Source organism: Maniola hyperantus, chromosome 12, assembly GCF_902806685.2.
Source record: "Maniola hyperantus chromosome 12, iAphHyp1.2, whole genome shotgun sequence".
Lineage (NCBI taxonomy): Eukaryota > Metazoa > Arthropoda > Insecta > Lepidoptera > Nymphalidae > Maniola > Maniola hyperantus.
The window spans coordinates 13,006,698-13,020,889 of NC_048547.1; the positions used below are offsets into that span (position 1 = coordinate 13,006,698).

General features: G+C 37.8%; 1 protein-coding gene across 1 annotated transcript in view; it reads left to right on the forward strand.

Moving 5' to 3' along the window:
* The window catches only part of LOC117986847 (alkylglycerol monooxygenase-like), a 41,827-nt gene that overhangs the window by 17,268 nt on the left and 10,367 nt on the right, over positions 1-14,192 (forward strand).

The window sequence follows — 14,192 nt, forward strand, 5'->3', positions numbered from 1 at the left end:
TATCTATCATGTAATGTTTTGAAAAGGTTCGGGATTTTGAGACCCCTAGAGGCTTACGGGTGGTTAAATCGCATTACAGCTACCGAAAGAAAAAAATAGGTCTATTCACAGATTACAGCATAGTTTAGATAGGAATGTAATAAAAAAAATTACTACACGTTTTTATTACTAATTGATTAATTATTGTAAAGCCTACATAAGCTTGTTGTAAAAATTACACCGTTTGCTTGATGGGGTCCATGAGGCCTGGAGTAATAAAATTCTTCATTTTATGACTTATTTTTATGATTATGGAAATAATAAACATCGGACTATTAAATAATATATAAATGTAATTATTAAATAATTATGTGCGTTTTAGTAATAGGCTACTTGACAATTTTTTTAAGTTGGTCTTAAATGGTTAATATTTGTCCTATTATATCAAAAAAATTAACACTATATTTTTTTGCGCCCTAAAAACCGTAAAACTTTAATTTAAAAAAATATTTTTCTTAGACAGGTGAAAACACTGTCGGCCATGTTTGGCCGATAGATTACCTGTGCTCTGACGTCATGCATTTGTAAACAACAGTATAACCCTATCTGTGCTCTGACGTCATGCATTTGTAAACAACAGTATAACCCTGGTTATACTGTTGTTTACAAATGCATGACGTCAGAGCACAGATAATCTATCGGCCAAACATGGCCGACAGTGTTTTCACCTGTCTAAGAAAAATATTTTTTTAAATTAAAGTTTTACGGTTTTTAGGGCGCAAAAAAATATAGTGTTAATTTTTTTGATATAATAGGACAAATATTAACCATTTAAGACCAACTTAAAAAAATTGTCAAGTAGCCTATTAAATATCACTTGCTTTAACAGTGAAGGAAAACATCGTAAGGAAACCTGCATGCCTGAGCGTTCTCCATAATGTTCTCAAAGGTGTGTGAAGTCTACCAATCCGCCAGCGTAGTAGACTATAGACGTATTGGCCGAATCCTTCTCACTCTCAGAGGAGACCCGTGCTCTGCAGTGAGATGATGATGATGATGAATTATTTCGTTCATGATATAAGTGAACCAAAACATGAATATAATATTTTTTAAACGGTTTGGGCTTTCGAGACCCACCATGTTCAAGTGCGGTTAAAACGTACTATAACTAAAGAAAGCAAAAAAAATATTAACATTCACAAATCACAGCGTATATTATTATGTACTTAATAAAAAATGTTGACTACACGTTTTTATTACTGAATGATTATTATAAACCCTACGTAAGCTACGTAAAAAAACATTACATCGTTAACCTAATGGGGTCCAGGAGACCTAGAAATGAGATTCATTTATTCTAATCTTATTTATTCTAATTATGGTCTAATCTTTAAAAAAAATCCGTAAAATGTTTCATGATAATAATATCAAGTACTAGCTTATGCTCGTGACTTCATCCGCGTGGACTACATAAATTACAAACACCCATTTAACCCAGTTATGGGTGGAGTTTTGAAAAATCCGTTCTTAGTGGATACCTACTTTTTACAAAGGACACACCCTCCAAGTTTTATATCTCTAGGACCAGCGGTTTAGGCTGTGCGTTGATATAATATAAGTCAGTCAGTCAGTCAGGACTTTGAATTTTGTATATACTACAGATGACCATAAAATTCATAAACTTATATTTTTACAAAACCATAAGTTTGTTTTCTTTAAAATATATGTCTTAACTGAATTATTTTGGCTCAGTGTAACGAAATATTACTTGATCAAGTTTTAAAATGCTTTGGGCTTCTGAGACCCCGCCAGACATACAAACGGTTAACACATACTACAATTATTACTACTGACAGCAAAAAATATATATAAATATCCACAAGTCACAGCGTAGGTATACGTTACAAAACATGTTGACTCTACATTTTTTGTTGCGATTGTTTATTACTAACCCAACTTAAGCTTAGTGAAATAAATTACGCTGTGTGCCTGGCGGGGTCTGGGAGACCTGGGAGAATATTTTTCATTTTACAGCTTATTTTAAAAATAATTGAAATATAAAATATAGGTATTCGACTATAAAATTAAATTGAAAAGCCGTATATTTTATACTAGCTTATGCTCGCGACTTTGTCCGCGTGGACTACACAAATTCAAACCCCTATTTCACCACCTTAGGGGATGAATTTTGAAAAATCCTTTCTTAACGGATGCCTACGTCATAATAGCTATCTGTACCCGTAGTACAAGATTTTACGTCTCACCAAACGAAACCAAATTCGAGAGTCGAAATACTTCCGCGTTACAGTAAAATGGACCTAAACAGCCTTGAATTGAAGTCAAATATTCAATGCCACTGATTTTAATTTCGCAATGTTTCCGCTTGGAGCGCTGGCTGTAGAAGTGTAGACAAACTTGAGCTTTAAAACAAGGCATTTAAGATCCAGTTTACTGTAACGCGGAAGTATTTCGACTCTCGAATTTGGTTTGGTTTGGTGAGACGTAAAATCTTGTACTACGGGTACTGCATGCCAAATTTCAGCCCGATTCGTCCAGTAGTTTGAGCTGTGCGTTGATAGATCAGTCAGTCAGTCAGTCACCTTTTCCTTTTATATATTTAGATTTCATGATAACACAAACTTAAGAAACTTTTGTGTATTAAAAAAAAAAAATTCATTTAAAAACAAGACCGTGACTAGTGATTATGATGAGTTTATGGTACTTATACTAAATAATGCCCGTGACTTCAACCCTGAGACTTTTTTTAAATCCCATGCCAACTTTTCGATTGTCTGGGATAAAAAGTAGATTATGCCATTCCATCTCCGAGATACCATCTATCTCCAAAGGTATAGTACTACACATACACAGACAGATAGACAAATAGAGACCGCTTTCTCAATTAACACATTTTGGACTTTATTATATTATAGTATTTATTAAGAGATACAAATTAGCCCTTGACTGCAATCTCACCTGGTGGTAAGTGATGATGCAATCAAAGATGGTAGCAGACTAACCTGGAAAGGGGTATGGCAGTTTTTACTAAACCCTTTGGTTTCTACACGGCATCGTACCGGAACGCTTAATCGCTTGGCGGCACGGCTTTGCTGGTAAGGTGGTAACTAGCCACGCCCAAAGCCTCCCACCAAACCGGATCAGAAATTTAGAAATTGTAAAATTCCAAACCCCTGCCAGGATTCGAACCCAAGACCTTCCACTAATAAGACCACAGCGCTTACCACTGCGCCAGGGAGGAAAATAAGGTTTTAAAAGTGGTACGGGATTTTGGGACCCGAACAGGCTCACGGATGCTTAAAACATACACTACACGTCTTACTACTTAACAAGAAAAGCAAAAAATATAAATAATAATCATTCACAAATGACAGCGTCGCAAAAAATGTTGACACGTTTTTTTTGTCGCTGACTGACATTAATAACTGTACCTACGCTTGATGGAAAAATTACGCAATTAGTCTGATGGGGTACTAGAGACCTGGAAGTAAGATTCTATAACTTAAAAAACACATAATGTTATGTAAATAGCAGGTACACATTAGACTATAAAATACACTTATATTACGTCTTCATTTGAATAATCTCTATTTATTTTAATAATTTTCCGTAAAATACTTCGTAATTGTAATGTACGTGATAATAACACAGCGGTCGATTGCTAACTGGTTTATTTATTTCATATCTACCTTACATATACTACACATCTCTTTCCTATAAAAAGTCTTGTTGCTTGATTTTAACATAGGAAATACATAGGTAATTTATCTTAGCTTATTACTTACATCCTACTAATTAATTATTATGTATATCCGCTTCTCCTTCCCCTAATAAACTAAACACTTGAATCAGTAAAAAAAAATCCCTACTCTATTTTACTTGCTAAGAACAAATGGATGATTGTTTAATTGCCCTTTTTAATTACCTACATAATATATCCAAAACTTAATCACTCCCTGAACCATAGATAACACCCTATAGCTTATCTCCCGTATATATTTATAACAATGTAAGTACCCTGTATGTATTTTATGAAACTTGCCTCAATTGAAACTTTCTATTCCTTTTTTTTTTTTTTTTTTTTTTTTTTTTTGATTTTTTTTTTTCGGTATAGGTTACTTAATTGTATTTCTTAATTCTTACTCTTTTTTACGTAGCCGGCACGCTCGCTTAGGTCTTTCCATACTTTCCAGCGAAGATTCTAGAAATGGCGTCAGTCCCCCGGCGCTTGGTTCGGGCGTCGGGGATAGTACCCGCTCCGGTCGTGGCGACGGCGTTCCGGTCGACGTTTGCTCTTCGCATTCCTGTGACCCCCGCTGAGTTGCAAACTCCTCCGCATCCTTCCAGGGTGAATACGACTCTTTGACTATTTCGTTTCGTCTTCGGGGTCTTGTGTTTACATACTGATCCGTAATACTTATCTCCGCACTTTCTGGTTCTGTTTCGACGTTCCACGAAAATCGACTATTTCTCAGTGGTAAAATTTGGTCTGTGTGTCTGCGACAAATATTTCCTTTGTTTTGCAATATTTTGTACGATACCGGCCCCGTTTTTTCTATTATATCTCCTTCGATCCATTTATGACCCTTTGTGGAATAATTCCGTGTTAATATTTTATCTCCTACCTCGAATTCTCGGATGACTCCGCCTGAGCTTTCTATTTGTTTACTCTGTGCCTCCGCCACTATTTTAGACGTACTCGGCCGCATTGCGTCTAGTCTATTCCGTAGGCGCCTCCCTAACAGAGCTACTGCCGGTTCTACTCCTGTGGTTGCATGTGGACAGTTTCTATATTGCAGTAAAAATCGACATAAGCTGGCGTGTATGTCTACGCCTTCTAACACAGCCTTTTTAATAGTTTTCTTCACCGTCTTAACCGCATTCTCTGCAGCTCCGTTTCCTTGCGGTCTGTACGGCGAAGATGTAACATGCTTGATAATATTTTTACTGCAGAACTCCTTAAAATCTGCGCTTTGGAATGGGGGGCCGTTGTCCGTTACGAGTTGGTCAATTAACCCTAGTCTAGAAAATAAACTTCGAAAAAATTTAATGGTATCGTACGCCGTGGTACTACGTATTTGCTCCACCTCTAGCCACTTACTATACGCATCGACTACGATTATATAATATTTCCCATGGACTTGAGCAAAATCAGCATGTAGTCGCTTCCAAGGTCCCGTCGGAAATTCCCATGGATGTAAAGTGGTTTTAGGAGGGGCGTCTCGTACATTTCGGCATGCTTCACACTTCTGTCCCACCGCCTCGATATCCTTATCTATAGAAGGCCAATACACGTAATTTCTGGCAATAGACTTCATTTTTACAATTCCTAAATGTCCCGAATGAATTTCAAATAAAACCCGTTCCTGTAAATTTTGGGGAATTATTAATCTGTATTTGTATAAAATACACCCATGATCAATATACAGCTCTGCGCGCCTTACAAAAAATGCCTGTTCATCCTCTTTACACTTTTCTGGCCATCCAAACATAATATAGCCATAAATTCGACTTAATAAATTATCCTTTTTTATTTCTGCTGCAATCTCTTTATAACTCACCGGTAACGTTTCATTCACATAGAATAAATAATGTTTCTCTGATTTGAGTGGTCTGTCATGTTTCTCACCTTCTAATGGTAAGCGGGATAATGCGTCCGCATTGCCGTTGCATTTTGATTTCACGTAATTGATGTCAAAATGGTACGCTGCCAATTTAGCCGCCCAACGTTGTAGTCGACTTGCTGCCGTTTGTGGAATGCCGCTTTTTGGCCCAAAAATATACACCAGAGGTTTATGGTCCGTTTTTAAAATAAATTTCCTACCAAAGAGGTATTGGTGATGTTTTTGTACCCCATACATTATCGCCAGTGCTTCTTTATCTAGTTGGCTGTAGTTCTTCTCCGCGTCTCCGAGCGTTCTCGACGCGCAGCTGATTGGCCGCTCCGTTCCGTCGGCGAATACGTGCGCGAGGACTGCTCCTATACCATACGAGCTACTATCTACTGATAACACTAACGGAAGCGCTGGATCGTAATGACATAACACTCTGTCGCTTGATAAAATATTCTTTATGTTTATAAAAGCGTTTTCGCAATTTATATCCCAGTTCCATGGCTGATTTTTTTTTAGGAGAGAATATAATGGATGTAGTAACGAACTTAAGTTAGGAACGAACTTGCCATAGTAATTTATTAGGCCTAGAAAAGCTTTCAATTGAGTCACGTTTCCTGGTGTTGGAGCTTTCACAATAGCCTCCACTTTTGTCATATCCGGGTGCAAACCATGTCTATCAATAATAAACCCTAGGTAAGAAACGCTTTTTTGTAAAAAACTACATTTATTTATTTTTACAGTTAGGCCCATTGCCGCCAATCTTTCGATTACAGCTCTCAGATTATTTTGATGTGTTTCCCGATCTTTTCCCGTTACACAAATATCGTCTAAAAATACCACCGTGTTTGGTAAGCCTCTAAGAGTTTCTTCCATAATTTTTTGAAACTTTTGAGGTACGCAGCTCAACCCATAAGGTGTACGTTTGAAAGCGTAGGTACCTAAGTGCGTCGAAATCGCAGTACACGCTTGCGAATCTGGGTGGAGAGGTACTTGCATGTACGCGGTTGTCAGATCAATTTTAGAATATTCCTGACCACCGGTCAAAGCTGCAAATAACTCTTCGATGCGTGGAAGCGGATAGTGATCCATTTTTAACTTAGGATTAATCGTTGATTTGTAGTCCCCGCATAACCTAATCTCTCCCGAAGTCTTAATAACCGGAACTATGGGTGTACCATAGTCCGAATGTTCAACCGGATAGATCGATCCTTCCTTTTCTAAACGATTAAGTTCTCTCTCCACTGCAGTTCGCAATGCCAAAGGTACCGGCCGGGCGCGAATGAAAACCGGTTTATTATCTGTGAGCTGCAAACGAATTTGTTTCTTACATTCGCCCAACTTATCCGTAAATACAGAAGAATATTCTGTCCTTAGCTCGTTTATGAACCGATCGCGATACTCATTATCACTATAATCTTGTGAAATATTATTAATGCATAATTCATTTATATTAAATTTTTGAATCCAATTCCTACCTAACAAGGGACGACTCCCGTTTTTTATTATATACAGTTGTAAGTTCTGTTGATAATTGTCTTCGATACATGCATTTACTAATATAAACCCGATCGGTTCAATTCGCGAGCCCGAGTATGAGCATAATTTTATTTCATCTTTCAATATCTTATAATTCGAAAACATACTATTATAACATTTTTCACTAATAGCTGAAATTTTGCTACCCGTGTCCAACTCACATTTAAGTGTTTTATCCCCTATTTTAACATTAATAAAATACGGTTTGTCTCCGCTTGAAACCGCCCGTATATTGTACATTTCAGTTTCCGAGTCATCACTCATGAAATTATGGCCCTTTTCGGTCGTTTTGTTTGCCGCTTTACACATAACTTTCAAATGTCCCCTGCGTAAACATAAATCACAATTGTACTGCTTATAACGACACTTATCTGCCCGATGAGGCTTCCCGCACCGCCAGCAAAGCGCCGAAGAGGCCGCGGGCCTAGCCCGGCCCGCCGCTGCGCCGCGCACCGCGTGCAGGCCCTCGCCGCTCGCCTCGCCGCTGCCACCGGCCGCGCTCGAGCCGGCCGCGCCGCCTGCGCCTGTTCCTATGTTGCTGCCGAAGTCCCCAGAATATGCACCGCCCGAACTATTGCGGCCGCTCACTCTGTCCACATGCTTCTCCGCAGCTTCTAATCCTAGAGCTAGCTCCACCGCCCTCTTGTATGTTAGATTAGTCTCGACCAGCAATCTAGCTTTAATGTCTGTACTCCGTAAACCAGTCAGGAGCTGTTCACATAGATTTTCTTCCAGATTTTGCCCAAATTTGCATTCCGTTGCCAAATGCTTTAACTGTTGCAAAAATTCCAATATGGATTCCCCCGGCTTTTGTTTTCGCTGTCGAAACACTTCCCGCTCCACGTATACGGAACGTTGAGGTTCTAAATGATTTTTCACTATTTTTACCAATTCTTCAAAGGTTTTATCCTCCGGTTTATTTGGTGCACATAGATCACACATCAAATTATACGTGCGTTCACCAACTAACGTTACCAACGTGGCGACTTTGTGTGTAATTTTTATTTCATTAAGAAATATGAACTGTTCCACTCGCCGCACATATAACGACCACTTCCCAGAAAACAGATCAAACGGCTCAATTTTTCCGAAAGGCATTCTCAAATATTAATTATTGCACGCGTGTTTATTTTTAACTTCTAATCCCGACTCGGCGCCAATGTAATGTACGTGATAATAACACAGCGGTCGATTGCTAACTGGTTTATTTATTTCATATCTACCTTACATATACTACAGTAATGATGACCATTAAACAAAAACTTAAATTTATTTTGCTGTATCAAATCTTTTAAATTTATAAAAAGAAAAACTAACTGACTGATCTATCAATGCACTGCTCATACCTACTACTGGACGGATCGGGCTGAAATTTGGTATGCAGATAGCTATTAAAGGAAGGAAGGATTTTTGAAAATTCAACCCCTAAGGGGGTGAAATAGCAGTTTGAAATTTGTGTAGTCCACGCGGACGAAGTCGCGCAGTCAGGCATAATAAGCTAGTAGGTACATAATCAGAAATGAGGAGTTCCGTAGGAGAACTAGAGTAACCGACAGAGCTCAACGGGTTGCGAAGCTGAAGTGGCAATAGGCAGGGCAGATAGTTCGTACAACCGATAGATGTTGGGGTCCCAAAGTGCTGGAATGGCGACCTCGCACCGGAAGACGCAGCATTGGAAGACCCCCCACTAGGTGGACGGATGACATCAGACGAGTCGCAGGGAGCCGCTGGATCCAGGCGGCGCAAGACCGTGGCGTGTAGAAGTCCCTACAAGAGACCTATGTCCAGCAGTGGACGTCTATTGGTTGATGATGATGATGATGATGAGGTACATAATATAAGACGTAAAAGTTTTCAAAAATAGTCCGGGCTTTTGAGACCACATCAGGCTCACGGGTTGTTAAAATGCACTGTAGCGACATTGAAAAGCAATAAAAAAAATATAACCATTCACAAATCAATCATTAGCGTAACATGTTGACACGTTTTTTATCTCTAATTGATTACTAACCCTACGTAAGCTTGGTGAAAAAAATTATACCTGCCGGGGTCCAGAAGACCTGGAAGTAGATTCTTCATTTTATGACTAACTAGCTTTTGACCACGACTTCGTCCGCGCGGAATCAGCTTCTTAAAAATCAATTTTTGTATAACCCTATACCTACCTACCTGTCTATGAAAGTTCAATTAAATTTTCTCTTCCCTTTTCCTTCCTAAAATCCTGAAATACTTATTTCTTTATGTTTAACCGAAATCCAAAATCCTTTCAATAAAATATACCGAGATACCTAACAACTATGAATATTTTATGACAAGAAAAATATAAATTTCGAACCTTAAAAACACAACAATTTTATTTTAAGTTTTATAAAATTACCTAAATATACAATGAACCAAAAGCTTAATTTGCTATAATCCGCTGAAACAGGTCGAATCTGTATTGTGCAACATACAGCATGCGAAATGCACCGCCCGCCCTCCCACTGCTAACCATGCAGGAAAAAGCAGCCACCAGGCAAGCAATACGCACCACCACCACGCAGCACCACACAAATCCCAAAACATACTCAAATCGAATCTGTATTTTTCAGCGACCTGTATCAGCGGATTATAGCAAATTAAGCTTTTGGTTCATTGTATATTATGCACTTCCGCAAAGTAACGCCTGCTTCTATATAAAAATACATAAGTCAAACATAAAAAAAAAATAAGATTTTAAAAATGCTTCGGGCTTTTGAGACCCCGCCAGACTCGCGGGTCTGGGTAAGCAAGCGCACTATAAATATCTACATTAAAAAGCAATAAAAAAAACATAAGCATTCACAATTATATTACAACGTCAAATTATACCGATCACGAATCCATTAATTATTCCGACGGCATTTTGTACATCGACAAAAACATGCAAAAGATACAAAACAAATCATTAAAAAACCGGCCAAGTGCGAGTCAGGCTCGCGCACCGAGGATTCCGCAGTACAGTCGTATTTTTTCGACATTTTGCACGATAATTCAAAAACTATAATGCATAAAAATAAATATAAATCCCACCCACCCACTTTTTTTTTTGGTCGTAAAGTACTGACACCATGAGTTTTACTACCATTAAAATCTAGCCTATGAGAGAGGCTAATAAGCAATATTATATTAACCTAAACTTATAAACGTTACCCACCCATTTGATAATAGTTATCTAACTTCGAAAATTGAGAATACTAATTTTTAGTTCATGGCCACAATTTAATTATTTTGTGTGATGTAACCCTAAATTCACGGTTTTTCAGACTTTTCCCCTTATGTCTGCTATAAGACTTACCTACCTGCCCATGATTCTAAGTCAACGGGAAGTAGGCTGTAGGTTTCTTGACAGACCGACAGACAGACAGACAACAAAGTGATCCTACAAGGGTTCAGTTTTTGAGGTACGGAACCCTAGAAACAGTATAGACAGGTACAAGGTTCTTTACATTAGTACTAAGCAAATAATAATATATTGTCGTCGGTAATTATAGTATACGACCAAAGATTACGACATGTTCTCGTAGATTGTAATCCCTTGACATTGAGTTATATATTACTTCGTATGGACAGGGCCATTGAACAAATAAAATGGCACCAATGCAACCTCAGTGACGTCTGGATTTCAAACGGGTCGTTCATTAGTACCTATCTAAGAGGTGGCGCTGATTTATTTGGTTCCAAAACCGTGTAAAATTTTGTTCGCTTGGGCATATCTTGTCATTTATATCGATGTCCCTTGATTACTTTTCATACTATAAGAAGGCCATACTAGTCAATGCATTGCACACATTGAATTATTTCAGTTATTTACTGTTATTTTTATGGTTCCGTAAGAATAATAGATTCTTAACTAGCTTATGCCCGCGACTTCGTCCGCGTGGACTACACAAATTTCAAACCCCTATTTCACCCCTTTAGGGGTTGAATTTTGAAAAATCCTTTCTTAGCGGATGCCTAGGTCATAATAGCTATCTGCATGCCAAATTTCAGCCCGATCCGTCAAGTAGTTTGAGCTGTGCGTTGATAGATCAGTCAGTCAGTCAGTCAGTCACCCTTTCCTTTTATATATTTAGATATTGTCAATTTTTACGCGTGCCCAACCTTACCATTGCATTACTGTGCCTGATATATTTTTTTTTGTTTAATTAGTGCAAGATTTAGATTCATAACAGCCGTGATAGCCCAGTAGTTGAGACGCCCGCCTCCAATTCGACTGTTACATTCGGGAGGTCGTGGGTTCGACCTCGCGCACGCACCTCTAACTTTTTAACGTGATGTACTTTTGATTAAAAGTTTAAATAACACTTGCTTTAACGGTGAAGGAAAATGTCGTGAAGCCTTAGAGTTCTCCAATGTTATCAAAGGTGTATGAAGTCTGCTAATCCACACTTGGCCAGCGCGGCGTGGTAGGTTATAGCCCTTATCATTCTAATAGGAGATCTGAACTCAATCGTTGGCCGGAAATGGGTTGACATGATGATAATGATTCGACTAAAACTATAATAACACCGGAAAGTTACAAAAATAAGTAGGCAATGACCCCCACTTGACCTTCTGTTAATGAGACTTCTAATATTATTGAAATTGAAGAAAAGTCGTTTATCTGAGAATTCTGAGAGTAGGCAGTAATAGAACCAGGGCGATCTGATAAAAATATAAATGATCTTTGACTTATTAAGCGACCTTTACACTCTAGAATCAATTTAAAAATATTTGATAGTGAAAGATCTATTATTATGGCCCCCACAGACCATCATGTAGGTATCTACTCGTTCTACAATACAAATATATTATTTTAGAACCGGATGCGTGGATTTAGATATTATAAATCCCGTGTGAACTCTTTGATTTTTTTATATTAAAAGTAGCTTATGTACTTATCTGAGATGCAAGCTATCTATCTACCAAATTCCGTAAAAAATGGTTGAAAAATGGGCCGTGAAAAGGTAGCAGACAAACATAAAGACACATTTTTGATATTAGTATGGATTTATATGAAAACTTGAGGCTGATTTAATCGGCAGTTCTTCCAATCCTTGTCATATGAGTGGGATATAATATTAGGTATGCAGAATGGCTGGTTGGTATACCCAATGATAAAGTTGGTTCCGCAAAGAAAATCTAATTTTTTAAATTTTTCAATTAAAAAAAGCACGCAATGTTGCCCATTATTTTCGCGCTATATTATAATATTGCAATAATAATTCTTGTTTATGAAATAGAATGTTATATATTGCGATGTTCAAGATTTAATTTTAGTCATTTGGGTACAAGCCAGGTTATTTTTGAACTATAATTATAATATACAAGTAGGGTAATATTTGGCAACGACCAGTGCGATTGAAATTTAACTATTGAAGTAAGAGAACCTACTTACTATAGTTCTAATCTAAAATAAAAAATCCCGCAAGATCTCTTTGAGTTTTCAGGATAAAACGTAGCCTATTTTTTATAATTTATACCGCTTGGCTGTAATCAGACCTAGTGGCAAGTGATGATGCAGCCTAAGATGGAGCACGCTTGCCTAGAAGATGTCTATTCACTCTTGATTTGAAAGTACCCATATTATAATTGGAGGGGAAAACTGATACTGGAAGGGAAGCGGTTCGCATTACAAATGAGGAGGCAAACCGCTTCGTACTTATGTGTTAATTCAGGCCATTTAAGCTATTTCCATTCCCAGCTGAATCGGTTTAGCTATTGTAGTGCGAAAAGCATACAAACTTTGACAGGAATACTAGAATATTAGGACTAGGAGTCGTGTAGTAGTCCCCTAAATAGTCGTTAAGTCCCTATTCCGGGAGTCTGCGATTGAAAACCAATTAATGATATCGAACATCCTTTAGAGGCAGTCGATCTAGTTAAACGTGATCGCTGTTCTAGTACTATTACGGTACATTCAATCCAGTTAAAATTATAAGGAAATCACGAGTGAAATCGCAAGAACTTATCGCATGTCAGATGAAAGTAAGCTGCTTGAAATGGAAGGCGAAAAAAACGTAACAAATCAAATCAAATCAATCTTTATTTGCTCAAATGTAGGTTTACAAGATGTTTTACAATTTACTTAAATACTATCACATTTGCCACGCAATGACATGCAAATATCTACTCACTTGAGTTCATATACCATAACAACATATTTAAATTCAATAATATTTATACATTTCAAAGGTTCAAAAATTGACTAAACTACAACTTACATAAAATCCAAATACGCATAAAATCCAAGTACTTACTTATTCATCAATATGATTCTGGGGATATTTTGGCTGCCCAGCCCTACAATTACAACCTACAAATCCAAAAATAGAATTGGATCCGACAAATTCTGCATCGAGTACCCGATCATATACCCTACCCAGATGGATTGGAGTAGTCAGTGCTTGCTTTTAAATCTCTTAGACGGCCGATAGATAGACTTGAGTGTCCCTCTGATAAAATGAGATTGAGTAATGATGATAGCAAAATAAGATATTTGTATTATCGATATAAATGACAAGATATGCCCAAGCGAACAAAATTTTTCAAGCTTTTGGAACCAAATAAATCAGCGCCACCTCTTAGATACTAATGAACGACCCGTTTGAAATCCAGACGTCACTGAGGTTGCATTGGAGCTAAAGCACCAATGAATCGATCGGTGGCATTTTGTTTGTTCAATGGCCCTGTCCATACGAAGTAATATATAAGTCAATGTATTTGTGTATAAAACATAATATCTGTCATCACTGGTTAATGGTTATTATTATTTTTGAAGTGAAAGAAATCTTTCACCATTATTAAGGTATCCAGCTGAGAAATTGACTGCTGACAAGCAACTTGAAGACAACACAAAAGAACCAATAAAAGTGTAGCCGTTTGGGAAATAAGGTTTACAATCAGCAAGAAAGTAACAAGTGCTGATGCATACAGACGAAGTACCTATAGAACACAACAGGTCGAGATAGCAATCGGGGTATGAGGCGGGTGCGGGTGTGCAGGGCGTACTGATGTTTTAGGGCCCGTCTATATTGATCGTAA